This window comes from Anopheles merus, unplaced genomic scaffold, assembly GCF_017562075.2.
Source record: "Anopheles merus strain MAF unplaced genomic scaffold, AmerM5.1 LNR4001158, whole genome shotgun sequence".
Classification (NCBI taxonomy): Eukaryota; Metazoa; Arthropoda; class Insecta; order Diptera; family Culicidae; genus Anopheles; species Anopheles merus.
Genome location: NW_024428738.1, coordinates 1 through 9,179, shown reverse-complemented (window position 1 = coordinate 9,179; position 9,179 = coordinate 1). Strand labels below are relative to the sequence as shown.

Sequence of the window (9,179 nt, the reverse complement as noted above, 5' to 3'; positions counted from 1 at the left end):
ACGGGGCAAAGTAGGACTTGACAATTTACCGAAAATGTGTCAGTAAGAGGTGTCAGTCAGCGACAAATGAGGCCTGTTACGAAGTGTTTACGAACGGGTGGTTAGGAAAGCAGTGTCACGACCGTGCCATAGAAGAGCCCTTTGATAAGGTCGAGAAAGCAACCAGCAGAAAGTGTTTGGAGCAGTATGAAAAGTTGTGACTGGCAATAAGAATTGCCCTACATCCTTGAGCTACAGCAGCAATTGTTGCATGAGCTGAGGGGTTCGTCGCTTCTACTCCAACACAGTGTTTCGACTATCAATTCCACACCGAAAACGAACCCATGTTTGCATGTAAAGCTAAGCGAGTAAAGCATTTCGATTAATTTTATTCATATCTACATAAACTCCACACAAACTGCGCCCCGGCTCAGACGCGCGAGTTGATGTGAATGGCCAGCACACCGTCGTACGCGTTGGCGGGCAGCACAATCTGCGCCCGTCCGTCCCCACCGACCGTGATGGTGTTGCCCGTGCACGCACCGTTGACCAGGTCGCCCGAAATCACATCGCAGTACGTGCCGGCCGGCAGGCACGTCTGCAGGCTCTGGTTCAGATCGAACGACTCGAGATTGAACGCGATGAAGCCGCGGGCCCCGCGACAGAACGCCATCTGGTAGTTGCCGTTGTCCCACCAGTCGTTGATCTGCGTGCCGGCGACGGCATTCCGGAACCCGACCATGTTGTAGATCTGGCGCCACCGGTGCTCGCACACCCAGCCCGGCCCGCACGAGTTGTCCGGATTGAAGGTCGGCGACAGCAGGTTGCCGTTCGCGTCCTGCGGCGGCCCCTGCTCCGAGTCGCTGAACGAGAACGAGCTCATGATGCGCACGATGCCGAACGGATGGGCCAGCATGAACGCGGTCGCCATCTTGTAGTTGCGCGGCACCTTGTACGTCAGCACGTCCGAGCCACCGCCACCGTGGCCGCGCTGGTTGTCGTGGTTGTCAATGAACACCAGTGCGAGATGGGACGGCAGGAAGCCCCAGCCGGTGCCCCAGTTCGTCAGGTGCCGGAACGGGTTGCGTCCCCGGAACACGCGCCCAATCTCGGCCGAATGGCGGAACTCGGTGATCGTGCCCAGTGCGTGTACTCGTCGCGCGTCACCGCCTCGCCGCCCAGATCGATCACCTCCTGCGTCAGGAAGGGCCGTGCGTTGGGCGGGAAACCGTGCGACGTTGGCAGGTTGGCCATGCGGCTGTAGATGGCCTGCAGATCGCCGGGCCACATGTGCTTGACCGCGTCGACCCGGAACCCGGCCACACCCAGCCCGATCAGGTGGTTCATCAGCTCGACGATCTTGTCGCGCACCCACGGCACGCCCTGGTTCAGGTCGGGCAGGCTCACCAGCTGGCAGTTGCGCACCATGATCGGATCGTTGTAGTTCGTGATGATGCAGGGCGGATTGAAGTCCGTCACGCTGAACGGCACGCCCGGGAAGGAGAAGTTCGGCCGGTTGGCCGTGCTGCCCGCCGTACCACCGCCGCCCACCAGATCCGCCATATGGTTGATGACCAGATCGACGTAGATGCGCACGCCGACATCGTTGCAGCGGCGCACCATGCTCGCGAACTGTGCCTCCGAGCCGGACCGCGTCTCCAGCCGGTAGGACATCGGCTGGTACCGCTCCCACCAGGGCGCCGGAAGTTACCGCCGATGACGGCGTTCTCGGTCGGCGGCGACACCTGCACGCCGGCGTAACCGCGCGGCGCCAGGAAGTTCTCGCACTCCGCCGCAATGTCGTCCCATTTCCACTCGAACAGATGCACGATGCCGCTGCGGTCGGCCCACTGGTGGTGTTGAACTGGGCCGCCGCTAGGGTGGCACACGCCGCTAGCAGCACTACGGCAGCACGCATGACGCTACAAGACACACAACACAGCAGCAGCAGTTGTAAAGTTGTTTTCGATTGTTTACGCTGGCCGGCCAGCGCCGGTGCTATAAATACTTGTTCACTCTCCCATCCAATGGTCCCCCGGGAAAACGTGCCCCAGTACGTTATCGCCGGTGATAAGATAAGATAGCGAGGGGTGGATTAAATTTCGATTAACTGATTTTGTTTGTGGCATTGTGTCCGTTCGGATTCTTCTAGCAAAACCCGATTTCTCACACCATTTGCCTGGATGGGGCAAAAAATCCCACAATTTTTGAAGCGATGCGATAAGCGATGGAGCGATTAGCCAAATCAAAACCGGTGGCAGTTGGTAGTGATATAGCCGCCATGTGGGTTTACCGAGATGATAAAACAAATCCCATCCCCCATCAATGAAAGATAAGTGCACGGAACAATACGGGATCGAGACGATTAGTGTCAATTTTACTATTGATGGCGTGAGGCAGACGCACTTTGACCGTTCTGGAAGTTAAGGCAGCGTTCAGGTATAATGTGAGAGTATTCTAGTTGATGCTTAATATATTGGAAAATTCGTAAATTAATCCCCATGGGAAGTATGTTCCCACAAGCGTAAAAGATAGCCCAGCTTAAGAGCTCTATTCGGCTCGTTTGCACAACATTTTGTAATCTGTCTTGGATGTATTTACAATAGCAGCACTTGTAGAGAAATTTGAATGATTTGAACTAGACTTAGGCCTGACGGTGCATTTTCATGAACGTACTACTTTTTTCATTGATTTAGAACTGATCGTGTATTGCGAATCTTTAGTTCATTTCAGTAGATACACCATGAAAATTATTTGGTAGACCAGGACGTTCTTCATTTCGACGGGTAGGACGGTTGTTGTATGACATTATTACATTATTATTTATAAAAAACTCATGAACCTTGATTAGATGAACGTAATTCGTTCGTTGTTCGTTGTTTAAAATGAACTGAATTAATCGTACGGTTCTGGTTCTTCGGGCACACCTCTAATTTGAACCTCTGTAAAGGGATGACCGAACGTAAGAATGCTGCATACCGAGCAATGCAGCAACGGCATAGAACGCGGGCATGCGCAGAGGAATATTCACGGCTTAGACGCGAAGAGAAACGAGTTCACCGCTCCAAGAAGCATGCTTTGGAAGAGCAAAACATGCGGGAACTCGAGCAAACCAGAGAGGCGTACGGACCGACACGAAAGTTTTACCAAGCGATAGCAGGTCACCGAACGTTGTACCTAAGGTAACCTGCTGTCGCAACAAGGATGGAGATCTGGTCAGTAACCAGCCAGAGGTCCTCTCGGGTGGGCTCAGTACTTTGATGAATTACTCAACGACCATTTAGCGAACAGCTAGAAGCGCCACTAGCAATAGTGTCATGCTACTGCCACTAGCATAGAAGAAACACGAAAGGCTATCCGTCGCTGAAAAATAACAAGGCACCCGGAACCGACGGAATTGCAGCCGAACTGGTCAATATGGAGGTACACGACTAGAAAACGAGATTCATCAAATTGTTACTGAGGTGTGGGATAGCGAATCGATGCCAGGGTAAAACTGTATGACGCTATGAGCTCTTTTGGAATCCCAGCCAAACTGATAAGGCTAGTTAGAATGACTATGACCAACGTCACATGCAGGTGAGGGTGGATGGAAAACTCTCAGGACCTTTTACTACCACCAAAGGTATGCGCCAGGGGACGGGCTTGCTTGTCTCTTATTCAACCTGCGCTAGAGGGGCCATCCGTGACTCGAGGTGGAGACCACGGGAACCATCTTCTATAAGTCAACCCAGATCCTGGCTACGCTGATGATATAGACATCATTGGTCTGCGGCTCTCCTATGTAGCAGAAGCCTACAAGGGATCGAGCAGGCGGCAGAGAACCTCGGATTGCAGATAAACGAGGCAAAGACCAAACTGATGGTGACAACATCAGCGGGCCCGCCAACAAATAATCAGAATCTACGTAGGCGTGACGTGCAGATAGGGAACGCACTTTTGAAGTCGTCCCACATTCACCTATCTGGGATTAAAGGTCAGCAACGACAATAGCATGGAAGCTTGATTGCGCGCAAGGATGCTGGCTGCCAACCGTCATTCTACAGCCTGAAAAAGCAGTTTACCTCAAAGAACCTGTCGCGACGGACGAAGCTGGGACTATATAGTACCTATATAGTACCAGTACTCACATACGCCTCTGAGACATGGACACTGTCCAAATCTGACGAAACCCTCTAGCCGCGTTCGAGAGGAAGATGCTCAGAAGGATACTTGGCCCCGTATGTGTGGAAGGACAATGGAGGAGCCGCTATAATGACGAGCTATAACGAGATGTACGGCGACCTCACTGTCGTACAGCGTATAAAGCTCGCCAGGCTCCGGTCGGCTGGCCATGTTATACGCATGGAAACGGACGACCCAGCCCGTAAAGTCTTTTTAGGCCGTCCACAAGGACAGAGGAGGCGTGGTAGGCCCAATTGAGGTGGCAAGATGGCGTGGAGGCGTCCGCCATAAAGGCCGGGATAACGGACTGGCAGACGAAGGCGCGAGACCGTGAGCGGTTTCGGACACTCCTGAGGCAGGCCAAGACCGCAAAGCGGTTGTAGCGCCGGATAAGTAAGTAAGTAAGTAAAGGGATGTCCATTGCAGATTGTAGAGTACACTGAGTAGTAAAATTACTGGTGGAGAAATTTAACATAACACAATTTCAATGTAGTTTTCAATGTACATCCGTATGCCCTACATTTTACCACAATCAATAATCATTTTTGTATGTAAGAGAAAAATCTGCACCTATAATAGATTCCATAATTGATTCACTCAATATTTTAGCCGATTCGTGGCAGCTCTAATGTTTCACAATAAAAGTATAACAAAAGAGTATGTTATTTTATCATTTTATGCAACAAAAATGGCTCTTCATTCCTTCAAATTGACCCTTTTGATCCAAAACTTACAAAACTCCAAGGGGTGCCAAGCATGAATTTGATAAAAGATTTCACAACCGTGTTAAATAATTGCTCCCAACACAATGAGCCTTGATTGTACATACTACAATGTGAATTCTTTGCACATTTTCAGAAGAAAACCGTCAAAAAAGGCATTTAAATGCAGTCTTTTCAGGCATTTAAATGTTTTATTCTTATCACGCCTTGAATGCATCTGTCCACACCACGCCAAAAGTGCATCAAGCTACAACGGTACCGAGGTGTGGGGCAAAAGTAAATGAAAACATCAGTACCATCAGTTCCTCTCATTTTTGCGAACCTCACCGATAAGCAAATGTTTGAACTTTTTCCCCACACACACAAAGATAAATGCTTCATCATGAACGTTGTTCGATAACCAAACCATCTGTGCACAACGGTGTGGCAACAATGATGAGCCCGCGAGCCCGAAATTAAATGCTGCTTTGTGCGGTGGAGCATACATTCCCATCGAACGGATGCGCCCAGTTCGGAAGCGGTTGATGCTTATCGACCAATCGGTAATAACACATCGCTACCCGCACTACCATCTCACAGGGTAGAGTGTGAGCATTTTTGGTGTTTTTTGATGATTGACACTTTAACTCCCCAAAAGCGGGCGAAAGAGGGGAAAAAAAGCCCAACCCCACATTGCGGTGGTCTGCCATGTGGGGCTGTATTATAGGTGTCAGGAGTCGAAACTTTCCCCACCAATTATGGCATTGTTGTTGTGCGGTGCATTTTCCGAATCGCTTTCAAACTCCACCCCTACCGATCCCATCGCGAACCGTTTTTACGGAGAATCGATGTGTCTTTTTTTCTTTCGAAGTCGTTGTAATGCTTCTTCTATTCGGTAAAGTCACACCACCCCGGTTCGGTTCGGTTTGACCGCGGTGGTGTGCCCCGGGTCGCTGGGAACAAACGCTTGATGAACATTAAGGTACGATCTTGGCACGGACGACGTTTGAAGGTGGCTTTCGGGGCCACCGCCAGCCACGGGGCCGTTCCCGTCCAACGGCCGTTAATGGTTTGCGGGATGAGCGTGTCAGCGTGTGTGTGAGCGCACCAGGTCTGCATCTCGGGCGGGCTCGTCCAAGATTGCAGCGCATCCAAGTAAAGGTCAGTTTTAACCCAATTCACACGATTAATAGCGCGCGGTTGATTAAATCTCCCCAACCCCCTCCCACTTTGGCGTAGGTGAGGTGTGAGTGTGCGCGTTTGTTTCACTCCTCTTGGTTTCCCGAATATATAAAAAAACGCACCACCAAACCCACCAATTGGCCGCTCAAAACGTTTCCGCATCCCGCGCTGCCCGCTGAGGGTCTGTGTGACTGACGTCAAGCGAGCCACACACACACACACAGTAGCGTACTTACTACACTGGCGCATCGCCGCACGGCATCGCGCATTGCCACCGTCCCACCGTCCAGCCCGATCCGGCACCGCGTGAAAGAAGCGAAGCGACCTCACGAATGCTAAAAGTGCCTCACGAGACAATGCGATTCCACACCAAAGGTTTGATTCATTTACGCGGCAGCAGCGCTTCTGGCGCTCTCCATTCAGGGGCATGTTTTTTTTCTATTTTCCTTTGCTCCCGATCGATACCGATCTATTTTCCTGCAGTGAAAAGAATCTAACGAACATCTTCCTTTCTCAGCGTTAAAGGTACGGCTAACACAGCTACCTCGACCAGCACACGAAAAGCTCGATCGCGCTCGTTGAGTTGAGGGCAAAAGGAATTGAGCAACACACACACACACACACTCAGACAAACAGCCGCATAACCTTTAATGGCCATCCTTTCTATTTGGGAGTCCAGTGGAAGCCCCAGACCCGGGGACCAAGGTCCATGCAAGCAGGTACACAGCCGACGAGCCCGGAGGAGGCTTCAGCTACGGAAGCGCCGTGATGTGCATTTGACATTTAAATTATACACAGAACTCAAAACCTTCGCGCACTGGTTCTGGGCTGAGGGTTTGCATGAGGAGGAGATAGAGCAGGGGGTCTGGGGGAGGGTCTGGCCAAAAAGTTCCAAATCCCCAAACTCCTGCTGCCGTGTCCAATTGTAGTGGCGATACAATTTCCAAAGACTCATCCACCGGTCCTTGCGGTTTTGCCCTTTTCCTCGGCGTTTTTGCTCGAGACGCTCTGGCTGGGGTCTGCTCCGTGCGACTGCTGAACCGGTGCTAGGTTAAAGATCTTAGACACAAAGTAAAGCCAATGCGCCTGAAAGGGAGCCACGGGGTGGAATGGTGGCGAGGAGCTTACGGTTCGTTGGTTGGCATTAATTGTAAAACGGTATCATTTGCAAACGAGCATCCCGCGCACCGAGGATTTTGCTTTCGCTTTTGAAGGGCCACCGGTGGTGCAGGGGACGGCAGTACGAAACCCGTTACACGCAAGAACTGGGTCACGCGGACGAAAGTGTTAGTTTTTGTGGGGCAGAGTAGATTTGTTAAAGGGAGACTTTCACAGCTGATTAGAAATTGAATTTAACTTGGTTTTTTTTTTATTGCATTAGATTTTATTTCAAAATTTGTACACTTTTCAAAAAGGATGCTTAGTGGAGTGCGTCTCGCGTACGCATCACGAAGGTGTCGATGTTACAGTCGGGACTAGAAAAAGAGGAAGAAAACGGAAGGTTTATTCGTCGACTACAGCGTTCACCTCCCACCGCCATACTTACGTTTCGCGTGGATGGCCAGCACACCGTCGTCCGCGTTGGCGGAGATGAAGATGTTAGCGCGACCGTCACCACCAACGGTGACGCTAGCGCCGTGCAGCTGCTGCCCGACTTGCTGCCCGAAATCACATCGCAGTACGTGCCGGCCGGCAGGCACGTCTGCAGGCTCTGGTTCAGATCGTAGCCCTCCAGGTTGAAGGCGACGAAGCCGCGGCCGCCGCGGCAGAACGCAATCTGGTTGCCACCGTTGTCCCACCATCGTTCAGCGAGGTGCCGGGACGGCATTGCGGAACCCGACCATGTTGTAGATCTGGCGCCACCGGTGCTCGCAAGCCCAGCCACCGCCGCACGAGCCGTCCGCGTTGAAGGTCGGCGAGCTCAGGTTGCCGTCGCCGTCGACGGCGGTCCCTGGTCACCATCGTTGAAGAAACGAGCTCATGATGCGCGGAATACCGAACGGATGGGCCAGCATGAACGCGTTCGCCATCTGTAGTTCTTCGGACCTTGTGCGTGAGCACGTCGGAACCGCCCGCACCGTGGCCGCGCTGGTTGTCGTGGTTGTCAACGAACACGAGGGCCAGATGCGAGGGCAGGAAGCCCCACTCGGGCCCCAGTTCGCGAGCCAGCGCAGCTGATTGCGCCCGTAGAAAGCCTTGCCAATCTCGGCCGAAAAAGCGGAACTCCGTCACCGTGCCGAGGTGCGTGTACTCGTTCTTGCTGATCGCCTCGCCGCCCAGATCGATCACCTCCTGCGTGATGAGGGCCGTGCGTTCGGCGGGAAGCCGTGCGACGTCGGCAGGTTGGCCATGCGGCTGTAGATGGCCTGCAGATCGCCGGGCCACATGTGCTTGACCGCGTCGACACGGAAGCCAGCGACACCGTAGTTGATCATCTTGTTCATCGCTCGACGATCTTGTCGCGCACCCAGCTGTTACCCCTGGTTCAGGTCGGGCAGTCCGACCAGCTGGCAGTTGCGCACCATGATCGGATCGTTGTAGTTGGTGATCGTGCACACCGGTTGAAGTCGTTCGGACCGTACGGCACGGCCGGGAACTGCATGGCGCCGGCGTTGGCCGACGAACCGCCCGTACCGCCGTTCGTGCTGATCGCCGCCATGTGGTTGATGACCAGATCGACGTAGATGCGCACGCCGACCGCGTTACAGCGGCGCACCATGTTCGCGAACTCGGTCTCGCTGCCCGAGCGGGTGTTCAGGTTGTACGAGATCGGCTGGTAGCGCTCCCACCACGGGCGGCGCGGGCTCCACACGACCGCATTCTCGGTCGGCGGGGACACCTGCACGCCGGCGTACCCGTTCGGCGCGAGGAAGTTCTCGCACTCCGCCGCAATGTCGTTCCACTTCCACTCGAACAGATGCACGATGCCGCTGCGATCGCCCCACTTGCGTATCGAACTGGCCGCTCACTGCCACGGCCATGGCCGCCAACAGCATGCACACGAACGCGCGCATTTTCGCTTCGGTTGTCACTGGTTGTCGCAAAGTTTGATGCCCGTTTTGGAGCACTTGTTCCAAACTGTACCGGTTCGTGGCGTCCCCGGGCAGCTTTTATACGGCCGCAGGCAACGCGTCCCACTCACTGATAGCGATA

General features: G+C 53.2%; 2 pseudogenes; both read right to left on the bottom strand.

Moving 5' to 3' along the window:
* Positions 1–348: 348 nt before the first annotated feature.
* On the bottom strand, positions 349–1,933 carry LOC121603357 (annotated as a pseudogene).
* Positions 1,934–7,389: 5,456 nt separating this feature from the next.
* On the bottom strand, positions 7,390–9,055 carry LOC121603358 (annotated as a pseudogene).
* Positions 9,056–9,179: the final 124 nt, after the last annotated feature.